Source organism: Papaver somniferum, chromosome 1 (genome assembly GCF_003573695.1).
Source record: "Papaver somniferum cultivar HN1 chromosome 1, ASM357369v1, whole genome shotgun sequence".
Lineage (NCBI taxonomy): Eukaryota > Viridiplantae > Streptophyta > Magnoliopsida > Ranunculales > Papaveraceae > Papaver > Papaver somniferum.
The window spans coordinates 19,176,335-19,189,407 of record NC_039358.1 but is presented as its reverse complement, the minus strand read 5'-3'; the positions used below and the strand labels follow the sequence as shown (position 1 = coordinate 19,189,407).

The 13,073-nt window shown below is 36.0% G+C and overlaps 1 protein-coding gene across 1 annotated transcript in view; it reads right to left on the bottom strand.

The window, feature by feature from the left end:
* Positions 1-13,073, bottom strand: part of LOC113280618 (uncharacterized oxidoreductase C663.09c-like) — a 100,212-nt gene that overhangs the window by 51,089 nt on the left and 36,050 nt on the right.

Below are 13,073 nucleotides of genomic sequence, written 5' to 3'. Positions count from 1 at the left end.
AATCAAATTGCCTTTATGGTTTTTTTGGGGGGGTTCTTATTACAGATTACTGGGCCAATCAATTCCTTGATAATTCAACTTAGGACAATATTCTACTGTTTACCATAGTGTACATAATTCGACGGAAGCTTAGACTACACTGTGATATTTTTTGTTTCTTAATAACTATGTGTCGTAGGTTCAGGTGTGATCTTAGCAGCTTAGACCACCAGTTGCAGTTCAGTGGAGCTCCAACTTCTCGCTGCGACCAACACTTTGTTTGGTTACTCTATCTTATATAACATTTAATATAAGTTAGGGTAATCAAGTTAATATCTCCAAGTGTTAAGGAACTTGGGATGCATCAATGTATCCATAAATGATTGGACTAAAGTATATTACAATATGATCATATACAGTGAAAAGAAAAGATAAAATGACGAGCTGACAAAGTTTAGATAATTTCAAAAATTAGACAAAGACTGGAACGACATCGCACTTAGCCAATTTATAGAATTGGACAATAGTATTAAACAAACCAATGTTAGTTGGACAATAGAATTAAACAACCAATGTTAGGTACGACACAAAAAAAGAAAGCCTTACATGCGACACCCTTTTTCTCATAATAGAAAACCGATGAAAAAATTGAGTTGGAACAATATAATGGAGAACGGTATTGGTAAGATACCACGTTTTCGCAGTATCATCCGATTGAGTTTTATGAATCTAAAAAGGATTGGATTAAAGATCATTACAATTAGGATCATATATACGTACAATGAAAAGAGAAGACAAAAACATGAGCTGACAAAGTTTAGACAATATCAAAAGCTAGAAAAAAAAGACTGGAATGACATCAGGTTTGGCCAACTTTTGAATTAGATGACACTAACGAATCATCTATTATCGCGTGACAGTAAACGCCCGAAGTTTATTTACTGGGGATTTTTTTAGAGAAGATTGAAAGTCTAATGAAGGGTCAACTGCAAAAGAACTATGGAGACATCTTTGCAGCATTAAAAAAAAAGACAATTTTTGTTTTCATTCCTAAAATAAAATACTAAAAGAAAGAGACAAGGTGATTTCATTCCTGGGAGTACAAGTAACAGAACAAGTATATAGAGAACATGATAATAGGAGTTTTTTCCCGAACCATGGATCTGAAGCGCAAATAGAAGAATTTGGGAAATATTATTACAAAGATGAGTGAAAAGTAAAAAAAAAAAAATTTCGTAGGATGTTAACGTTCAACGAACATCTACAATAAATACAGTCTTAACATGGATAAAATTTGGGTTTGAGAAAGAAATAAAATGCAAAGAAGGTCTTATAGTGTATAAATCCGAAGAAAGGATATGAAAAGTCTAGCGCAATTTAGCAACATAAAATGGGTTTCGGATTAAATGACTAGAAGATATCAAATCGGATTAAAAGGTAATGTCATGCTACGTTTTACGTTAAACCTTATGGTTGTTTCCATGTCGTTTTTAATCAGTATATGTTGCTGCTTTCTTATTTTGGTTGAACGTGATACATATGATAATGACTGCATTAGGTATGAATATGTACCTATCTATGTAGGGTTTTTAATTCTTTTTTTTTCTGGGATTATTTATTTACAATTTTTTAAGGTTAAAGTTTTCCTATATAATGATATTTAATCCAATATTTTTTGATAAGCATAAATAATATCACGTTAGTTTTTTCTCGGCATGTATTTCATGAAATACTTTTTATTCCTTTAGTGAAGATGTGTTTTAGGTGTTTAATCAGATAATATCACAATATTTTTTTCATATCGACATGTATTTCATGAAATACATGTGAACATCACGTGGGTCTAAGTAATTAAATTGACTACTTAGTAGCCTTTTAAAAATATTTGGATATATTAACTAAGTTGTAGTTAGTTTTAATACATGTACATCTAAGACTACAATGAAAGGTTGAGCCGTGGTCGTAAGGCCACGGTGTTACCTAGTCAATGTTATAAAAACACATGCACTTTGACTCCTTGATCAAAGAGTCAATCGGCAGACAGGATTCACCGAAGAGGGTCATCTGACGGCCCACATCATCCGGATCGAGCTTTGACTTGGACGACTGGGAAAGACTCACGGTCGAACCAAATATTGGGCGGGTATACACTCTTTGCCTTTTGTCTCTATTTTCCACCTCCACCCGAGCAATAGATTTCTTCTTCTACATACCGAGTTCTTCTTTTGGTTCTCCGGCACTGCCACCACCACCATTACCACCAAGATCTATACCTTCATCTGCTTCTCCTTCTTCTTTTTCTTTTCAGTTGGTCGTGAAGGGATTTATTAAGTAAGTAGAGATTTTGGAAATAGTAATTGAATTTTGTTAATATTTCAGAAATTAAAACCCAGGGTTTCATATATCTGGGGTAAATCCTGGGGTTTTTAAATATACTGTTTAAGTTTAATGGTTGCTTTATTCGTTTTTGTTTCGTATTATTGAGTTACTCTTTTTTACGTCTTTGATTTTTTTTGTTTCTGCAATTTTGTTAATGAAATTACAGATCTTTTGTATGGTTCGCAAAACTTCAATAGGAAAATATTGTAGTTCTTCGAAGAGGTATGGATCTCTAAACGTATTGCAGCAATCCCTAATTTATCAATTTATATGATATTTAAGGTTTCCATTCGTTTTTATTTCGAATCATCGAGTCACTTCTTTGATAAATTTGGGTTCTAATATGATTGTTGTGATTTAGGGCTTCTTCGAAACCTATATAGAAAGTATACAAATTCAAATCACGAAATATATCTATCAATTTGATCCTTAGTTGAGGTGTATTGACATGAAGACAGTCTCATGTACGCTACCCAGGAAATTCTAATTCAACTGACTCCTCCAGCCACTGTTTTAAGCTAAATTTTATCTCAGAAGCTTGATTGGAAGTGCACAATTTGAAGTGCTACAATTTCTCTAACACCTTAGCTGGGCAGTTAATGTTGAGATTAGATCTAAAGCTTCTAAATTGGTAGAACTCTAATTGGTCACATGGTTTGTGTTCTTCTTTATATTCGGTTAATCTTATTACCCTGGGGTTCACTAATAAATTTTGAAACTAAGCTCATTACCAAAAACAAGATTGTCTTACTGCTTTTTCATCCCATATCTTATTTATAACTTTTGTGATTTGTATTATTTATAACAAAACTCGGGTTATATTCAGAAGGTATTCATTTGCCCAATTCAAGTAGGAAAAATTTCTATGAACTGATATTTTGAATTTCGCTTTGTGCGCTTTCAAATTTATTGCCGTGTTTTATGAAGTGTTGATGCCCTTTCTGTACTGCATTTTCTCTAATATTAGCTCAAAAGTCATTGCATAAAATCTCTTCATACTATTTGGTTGACTTTCACGAAATTATTGTTGTTAAACAATGAGTCTTGATCATGCCATTTCAACTTCATAATCTCGCAGTGATAATGTCTCAACGAAATTATCAGCAACACAACACAACACAACAGCATCGCAGAACAATTTCAGAAATGATATAATAAACGACGTCAGCTAAAATCATGAGAAAGATGTGATAATTCTGCGAAAGTTAGAGAGTTTGCGAGATTAACATTTGCAAGGTTGAGAGAATGCCGCAAGCCATATCCGAAAATAAAGGACAGATTAGATGTCATCCACTATGTATTTCCTTATAAATAGTCGTTCAGTTGTAAAGGAGGGGGAGATATTTTTCTGAGTGAGAAGCAAGTAAATAGGAGAGAGAAAATCTAGAGCAGTGGTTATTCTTGATTCCTTTATCTTTTCTTGTAAGATTGTTCAAAGATTCATCAATAAAATTAAGATTGTTGATCTAAAATGAGTTTAATGTTAATAAAATCTTGTGAGGGGTGTAGTGTAGGATTTCCTGCAACTACATAATGGCGCTAGAAACAGGAAGATGAAGATCGAAAGTTGAAGATTGTTGTTGAAATTGTTCAAATCAAGAAAGTGATTAAATAAATCAGTGAACCAGTTAAAAGAAAAATGATTAGAGTCAATGAAGATGACAAAAGATTGGAGTGTAATATGATAACAAAAACAATGATTAATGAATTCCATGAAAACATCAAAGGAAGAATACATAAACGAAATTTTGAAGGAAGGAAGGTTATGGCAGTAGAAAAGACATAACCCTTGAAAGATTGGGAAAAGCAAAAAATCACATTCATGGCGGCAGAAATACCAAAAGAAAATTTGAACCACACATTTCCATTGGTTATTACGGAGCCTATTACGCGAAAAGAGAAGGGAACAATAACAAAATCCACGGAAGAATGGATATTTAACAGAACTTTAGTCGATACAGGAAGTTCAGTGGATATAATATTCTATCATGCGTTCATGGGAATGGGATTTAAAGATGAAGAAATGCCCAATTCAACATATCTTGTTCATGGCTTTGAAAAATCCACAACAAAACCTAAAGGAGAAATAGTAGTACGAATTCCACTAGGAGAGATCGAAACACACGTGACACTATGCGTGGTGGATATGGAATCGTCATATAATATGTTGTTAGGAAGACCATGGATACATGCGATAAAAGCTGTAGTATCAACGTTGCATCAATGTATTAAATTACCCACACCAAATGGAATAGGTGAAACCAAAGGAGATGTTGACAATGCGAAATTATGTCATCAAATTGAAGTAAAGCATTATGAAGGACAAGCAAAAAGGAAACAATTTCGCAGAAAGTTGGCAAAGGCAAAGAAAGAAGAAGAATTTAGATTATACATGATAAGGGCAAAAGAAGGCAGGGGAATACCCAGTGAAATTCCGGAAGATGGAGAAGGACTTGTGAAAACAATAAAAGAACCAACACCAATGGGAGAATCCAAGTCCAGTTATACTGCCGCAGAACCAACAAAAGAAGTAAACGTTGGGACTATAAAAGAACCTCTAATATTGAGAATTGGAACCAAGATGGATGTAGAAGAAGAACAAAGAACTGTTAACCTTTTGCGAGAATATAAAGACGTTTTCGCAGGGAGCATGGGTGAGATACCGGGAATAGATCCATCAATTTCATTTCACAAGTTAGAGATTAACAAGAATGTGAGACCATTTAAACAAAGAATAAGAAAAATCGCAACAGCTTACCATTCCCAAATAGAAGAAGAACTACAGAAAATGCTTGATGCGGAATCATAAGAGAAGCTAAATACCCAGAATGGATAGCGAATATGGTCATTGTCCCAAAGAAAAACAAAGGAATAAGGATTTGCATAGATTTCACTGATTTAAACAAAGCTTGCCCTAAAGATAGTTTTCCGTTACCAGATATTCCTCAAATGGTGGAATCCGCAGCGGGAAATGATAGGGTATCGTCTTTAGATGGGTACAAAGGGTATAACCAAATCCCTCTCGCTGAAGAAGATCAAGAACATACTGCTTTCTTCGCCCCTAGAGGTTTATATTGTTACACGAAAATGCCATTTGGTTTGCGAAATGCGGGAGCGACATACCAAAGAATGGTAGAGAAGGTGTTCGCAAAATGGATACACAAAACATTAGAAGTATACGTGGATGACATGTTAGTAAAGAGTAAAGAAGCCAAAGACCATGTACAGACCTGAGGGAGATTTTTGAACAAATGCGGCAGTATAACATTAAACTGAATCCTGAGAAGTGTACTATTGGAGTTGCATCGGGAAAATTTTTAGGCTACATTGTATCAAAGGAAGGAATACAGGTTGATCCAGAAAAAGTGCAAGCAGTTCGTGACATGCCAACACCAGCAACAATAAAAGATGTACAGAAGTTGAATGGGCTTCTAGCTTCGCTGGGGAGATTCATTTCGCGATCATCAGACAAATGCAAATATTTTTTCGATATACTCAAGAAGGGTGCGAAATTCAAATGGACTGATGAATGCGAAAAAGCTTTTCAAGGGATCAAAGAACATCTTATGAATACAACTATTTTACAAAAAGCAGAATCAGGAGAAGAATTATTGATCTATCTTGCGACGACGTCGCATGCATTAAGTGTGTTATTGCGAATAGACGCAGGAGTGGAGAAACCCATTATTACATTAGCAAAACTTTTAATACTGCCGAGAAGAATTACTCAAAGATTGAGAAGTTAATCTTAGCATTAGTTTATGCATCATTTAAGCTCCGCATATATTTTCAAGCGCACAAGATAAAGGTATTAACAAAAGTACCAATTGAATCAGTGATGAAGAATTAAAAGATCAGGAAGAGTGGAGAGATGGAATGCACAAGTAGGCCACTTTGATATTAAATATGAAATTTTTGTCTTCACCAAAATCACAAGTTGTTGCAGATTTCTTGGCAGAATTTCCTTTAGAAGAAGATGAAGGGTAGAAGAAATGATGGATATAGAAGAAGAACACGGAGATCCAAAAGATTTATTAACAGAACCAAATAGATGGGAGATATTGGTAGATGGATCATCAAATGGAGAAGGAAATGGAGTTGGAATTGTTTTAATTTCGCCAGAAGGAATAAAGATGGCTTTTTCATTCAGATTGGAATTCGCATCCACTAATAATGAAACGGAATATGAAGCTGTGATACATGCCTTAAAATTCGCAATAGAAATGAAACTAGAAAATGCCAGGATCACTAGTGATTCGCAGCTAGTTATTCGCCAAATAAAGGGAGAGTATACTACAAATGAACCATCCTTGAAGAAATAAGAAGCTCGTTGAAGAATTGTCAGCGAAAATCCCAAAAATAAAATGGAGGCACATTTCAAGGAAGGATAACAGACTCGCAGACGCTTTTGCTTTCATCTCAAGCATGATGACAGATCCAACTGCGAGATGCATAAAAATACAAACACTTCTGTCACCATCAATCAATAAAGAAGAAGAAGAAGTGGACGTGATGATAATAGACTGAAGAAGAAGAACAAACGAACAATATCGCAGATTGGAGAAAGAACTTCATGCATATTTGGCGAAAGGAGAAACACCAAGAAATAGATTGGAAACACACAAGTTAAAAAGCGCAACGAATTATGAATTAAGAGATGGGTGCTATACCGAAAATCCTTTAATGGACCATCACTCAGATGTTTGACACGAGAGGAAGGAGAAAAAGTGCTAAAAATGTTACATAGTGGGGATGCTGGCAATCATAGCGGGGAAGATCTTTGGCACATAGAGCAAAAATGCAAGGCTATTACTGGCCATACATGCACGAAGATGCAAAACAAATATCAAGACGTTGCGAAGATTGTCAGCGGCATGGAAAGAAAATACATGCACCTGGAGCACCATTGTCATCTTCAACCAGTGTGTGGCCTTTTGGAAAGTGGGGCTTAGATATTGTGGGGCCATTTTTACCAGGTTCTGGACAAAGAAGATACTTAATAGTCGCAACAGATTATTTCACAAAATGGACAGAAGTGAAGGCAGTACACATATTCGCGACAAAGATATCTTTACATTCATATTCGAAAATATCATTTGCAGATTCGGAATTCCTGCGCAGTTGGTATCTGATAATGGGAAAAGTTTGAAGGACAGAACATAGAAATGTTACTTAATGCATTTAAGATAAAATGTGGAAAGTCTACTCCTTTGTATCCACAAGCTAATGGGCAGGTAGAAGCAACAAACAAAACAATTGCAGATATATTAAAGAAGAAATTGGAAGGACATCACAGAGCATGGTGCGAACAAGTACATAATGCAGTATGGGCTTATAATACAACTAGAAGAGAAGCTACTGGAATGTCACCTTTTTGTTTAACATACGGAGTTGAAGCGGTGTTACCAACAGAAGTTGTTATTCCGACAAAAAGAGAAGCTTGGGAGAAAAATCTTAGTGCGGGTTTGATCTTAAACAAACTTGATGAATTAGAAGAAAAAGAGAAAAATTTACAACATATGGAGAATTATCAGCGAAGATTAGCCCGAGAATATAATAAACGTGTCAAAGTACGCGAATTCCAACCAGGAGATTTAGTTCTGCGAGAGACACCAATATATCAGCGAGAAAATGGTGGAAAATTAGCGAAAAAATGGGATGGACCTTACATCATTAAGGAGATAGTTGGAACAGGAGCTTATAATTAATGGATCCAGAAGGTAGAGATGTTGGTCATAGACTTGACAGACCATGGAACAGGTTGTACTTAAAAAGATATTATCCGTAAGAAGCTTTGAGAAGTTATGGATTCTGAAAGAATAATTGCAGATTATTCATATCAAAACAAGATCATGATGTGCGAAACTTTCGCAGAGATAATATAGAACAATGACATAAAGAAAGGGGCGAACCTTTATGGCGTACACCCTAGTTCGCGAATAAAATTTCGCAAGAGGCAAATGTAAGACCTAAAGTACGTCATTAAGGGGGTACCTGTTGCATGGCTCAGGGAAAGGCTACACCGCCACCGGAACCTGAGTCATGGAGATTTGGGGTCAATAAAGCCCATCCGGGAGAGGCACCTTGGATTCTCAGCTTAAGCATATGACTTAGGTTGGGCGACTAAGGTAATAAGGACTCTCCCAAGGAGTGCAGATCTGATCAAGGCGCCGAGGTACACGGTTGAGTCAAGAGTGCCAGGGCGTTTGAAGCGTACCTTGCCATTCTTGACAAGTCTTGGCTTATACTGCACTCGGCCGAAGAAAACCCCACTTAGGGTGCAGTCTCGTAACCATAAGCCTATAGGTAAAAGGGATAAGAGGCTGCGAAAACAACTGGTTGTTGTTAAGACTGGATGGGAGGATCTAACCTTGTATGGTAGAAGTACGCCTCCTTGAAGGGGCAACCAGGGGGAAGATAAGGGCGGCACCCTCCATTAGGGAGCTGATAAGTGTCTTAAGACGCAAATGTCATGAGGATTTTTACTCGCAAGGGTATTAAGGCTTGTTATATTTGTGCAACAATCCTGAAGAGGCAATAATACAAAAGAAAAAGATAAGATGAGATCAATGGGTTTTCACATGAAAGTGCGAAGACGTCTTGCGATTTCATCACACGACGGCGATGTCATGGGGCTTTATTTTCGCAAGAATATTTAGGCCTGTCATATTGTCGCAACATTCCCGAAGAGGCCATAATACAAAAGAAAAATTAAGGCAAGATCAATGGGTTCTTGCATGAAAGTTCAAGAACGTCCTGAGATTTTTTCGTAATGACAAGAGGTGGCATAATAAGACCTTTAATTAGGAAGGAAAAATAAGACCACATGACAAAACAAAATATTTATAAGTATTCGTAACAGATAATTTTTCGCAAGAAAGATAATGAGAGGCAAGTATGGGAATCAATAAACAAGAGGCATTATCTTTCTCACCAGCAAAATACTAAAAGGGAAAATTGATTCCAAAGTTGGTTGAAGAATATTATTCGCAAAAAGTAATAAAGATGAGACAATTCAAGAAGATAAAACTAGATAAGAAGTTCATGCTTCAGTATTAATTCCAGTAGATGGAGATAATAGACGTTCTTCGCCAATGTTCTCATTATCTCCAGCCTCTCCTGCATTTCGATTATGATCTTCGCCTTGATTAGCACCTTGATTATCGCCAATAATTACTTCTTCAGAAGAGATTTCTTTTTCATTTTCATTTTCATTAACACCAGCAGTTGCTTCCTTAGAAGGAATTTCTTCTCCATCTTCCAAAAAAATATCCTCTGCACCACTTTCATAATCATAATCACTGTCAGCAGGACGAGGAACTTCATCATCATCTACTTCTAGAGGTTCGATTGATGTAGGAGGAAGAGATTTAGACAATAAAATATCATTTACAAGGACTTCAGCCTGGAGATGAACTTGACGAAGAAGTGCTCTCTGATGATTCATATCTTGAATATCCTTAAAGTAAGCAAGATAATCAAGTATTCTTTCTGCTCGGTCGCGAGAACCAGTAAGGACAGAGACAAGTAATGCATTTTCTTTGCGAATTTTGGCATATTTAGCCTCCAAAACAGAAATGGAGGAATGAAGATTTTTCTCAGACTCTGCGAAAGGTAGAATGCAAAATTGCAATAATATGAAGAACTCAAAAAGATATGACAAAGAAAAAATAGTAAAGGCATTCAAATTATTATGACTACCTTCCTTTTGCGAAATAAGGTGTTGAATCAAGGTCAGACAACTATTCTCCCAACGGTCCACTGCGTCATCAAATTTATCTCCAACTAAACCTTTAAGTCGAGACTGAAGATCTTTCTCTTTAGAAATAAGAAAGGCATTTTTCTTCGCAAGAGAAGAATGAGATTCTTCTAATTTGGAATATTGTTCTTTAAGTTGATTCGCCTTTACACCTAAAGCTATTCTACCTTAAATGAGTGTATCTCTTTCAGCGATAGATGACTCTGTTACTTCTTTAAGTTCATTTCTCAAAGAGCGAAGAGATTGTTCTTGGTTATCACATACTTTTTGAAGAATGCTAAGTTGTTGCGAAGATATCGCCATCTTGTTTAAACAAGTTCGCTTCTCTTGAGATAAGGTTTTATTCTCATCTGATAAAGTTTTCATCCCTAAATTAGCTTTAGTTAAAGAGTAAGAAAGGCGAGATATTTCATTACTTAATAAGTCTTGCCTCTGAACTAATTGGGTATTTTCATTGGTAAGATTATTTATATGATCAACAGAATATGAATAGAGGTTATCTAATTGGTTATATTGATTCATCAAAATTTCTTTATCAACACGGGCTTCTTCAACAGCAGATTCAAATTGACATCTCTCCATTATTCGTTTCTGGTTTAAGGCTTAACATGCGAAAGAGGGATTTCAAGGATAATTAAATATGGGAAGGATAAAATCATTAGAAAGGCAAGTCGAAGATACATATAAGGAAATCATACCTCTCAATTCATCATTCTTCTTGCGAAGATTGTCACGATCCAGCAAAACATTCTGAAGCTTTTGATTTTCGAGACGAAGAGCATTACACTCTTTTTCCAAAGTTGTTTGCGAAGCAGCTCTATCAGAACCGAAATACTTACTCAGAATTTCGCAAATACCAGACTTGACAGGATCAATTGGAGACTTTTTTCCATCATCCAGGACTTCAGACAAAACTTTGAAAGCAATATCTATTCCTTCCACAGTTTCTTTCGAAAAGGGAAGAGGCTCAGGTAGAGAACTGGTAATGATAGAAGGTTGAGAAACATTATCAATAGGGAGAGAAGAAGTTTCATTCACAGAAGGATCAATAATGGGGGTTTCAATCATTGGAAGGTCAGTTGAAGAAATGAAGTCAGAGGCAGCTTTTTCGCGAATTGGAGATAATGGTTTAACTTGCAAAGATGTCGCAGGATATTTAGAAGGGATAAGTGAATGAAATGAAACAGAGGTTTCAACAGTTTTAAGGTGGCGAGATTTCTTGAGAGGTCTATTGACATCCTTATCACCCTGCGAATTACAATCCAGATAAGAAACAGAGCAACAATATTGTTATTAGAGAAGAATAATGTTTCTTACTACCTTCTGATTCACAGACTTTCTTTTGTGTACAACAATCTTATGCTGCAGCTTGGGAATATTATGGTTATGAACCGTAAATTTAATGTTGGAGGCGCTTTTGCTGAAATAACAAAAGTATGGGAATCACATAAACAACATCAAATAAGGCAGTAAGCAAGATTAATTTCAGCAAAACCCATAAGGAAGAAAAAAAAAGAAAACTAACCTTGATGAATCCATGGGAAACACTAGCAGGAAGATTATTTTGAAGAAAATTACAAATGATGAAGATCTACAGAGGGAACAATACAGAGATGAAGAAGAACTTAAAAGATTGAAAGAAGAAAAGTTGCAATAATGGAATTTGCAGAAGAACGATGAAGTTGCAGAGAAAATAAAAAGAGAGAAAAAGAGAGTGAGAGTATATATAGAGGAAATTTTTTATCGAGAAGATAAACACGATGAATGCGGAAAGATGTAAGCGGTTAAAAAACAGCAGTTACAAGAGACGTGTCAAGATACGGATGGGAAAAAGGATACGTGTGATAAATGCAGAATATGAAATGATGGATAACTGCGGCATTTCTCACATCATTCTCTACTTCGCAGAGAAGATATGAGAAGAGGCAAGATGTAGGATCATAATCTCGCAGCGATAATGTCTCAGCGAAATTATCAGCAACACAACACAACAGCGTCGCAGAACAATTTCAGAAATGATATAATAAACGACGTCAGTTAAAATCATGAGAAAGACGTGATAGTCCTGCTAAAGTTAGAGAGTTTGCGAGATTAACATTTGCAAGGTTGAGAGAATGCCGCAAGCCATATCCGAAAATAAAGGACGGATTATCTGTCATCCACTATGTATTTCCTTATAAATAGTCGTTCAGTTGTAAAGGAGGGGGAGATCTTTTTCTGAGTGAGAAGCAAGTAAATAGGACAGAGAAAATCTAAAGCAGTGGTTATTCTTGATTCCTTTATCTTTTCTTGTAAGATTGTTCAAAGATTCATCAATAAAATTAAGATTGTTGATCTAAAATGAGTTGATGTTAATAAAATCTTGTGAGGGGTGTAGTGTAGGATTTCCTGCTACTACATAGGAATCCATTTAAAACTTGCTAATGCTATGGAAAATTTTATAAGTCTCGCTAAAGAATCTGATATGGTTGAATGGGTGGACAATAGAACTCAGGTGGTCATTGTCGTAAAGAAACAACGCCAACCTTCAGTATATCTGCTACAAAAAGGATGGTCACCCTTGTGTATATGGAAAGAACTATAGGTCTTATTGATAACAAGCTGCATCTCTGCAGCGCTGAGGACACTGGCGCGATGTATACTAAGGGATTTTCCAGGATCGGCACTATCAAACAAGGTACGTCATTCCTTCAATTGTATGCATCACGTCCTTGATGGTAAAGCATGTCGTTTCTATCCATTTGCTGTTATGATAGGCGATAGTGCTCCAGCTCACTGTGTAACTGATCTATGGAAAAATTGCAAGCTAGGCAAACACATCATGTGAATTTATAAGGAGCCTGCAGAAGTTGGCTGATGAGCTTTTCAATAATAGTTTCTGGCAATTTCGTTTTTGGAAAGAACTACCAAACCAACATTGACTGATACTTTGTCCAGTTGGGGTGTTATCACTGTT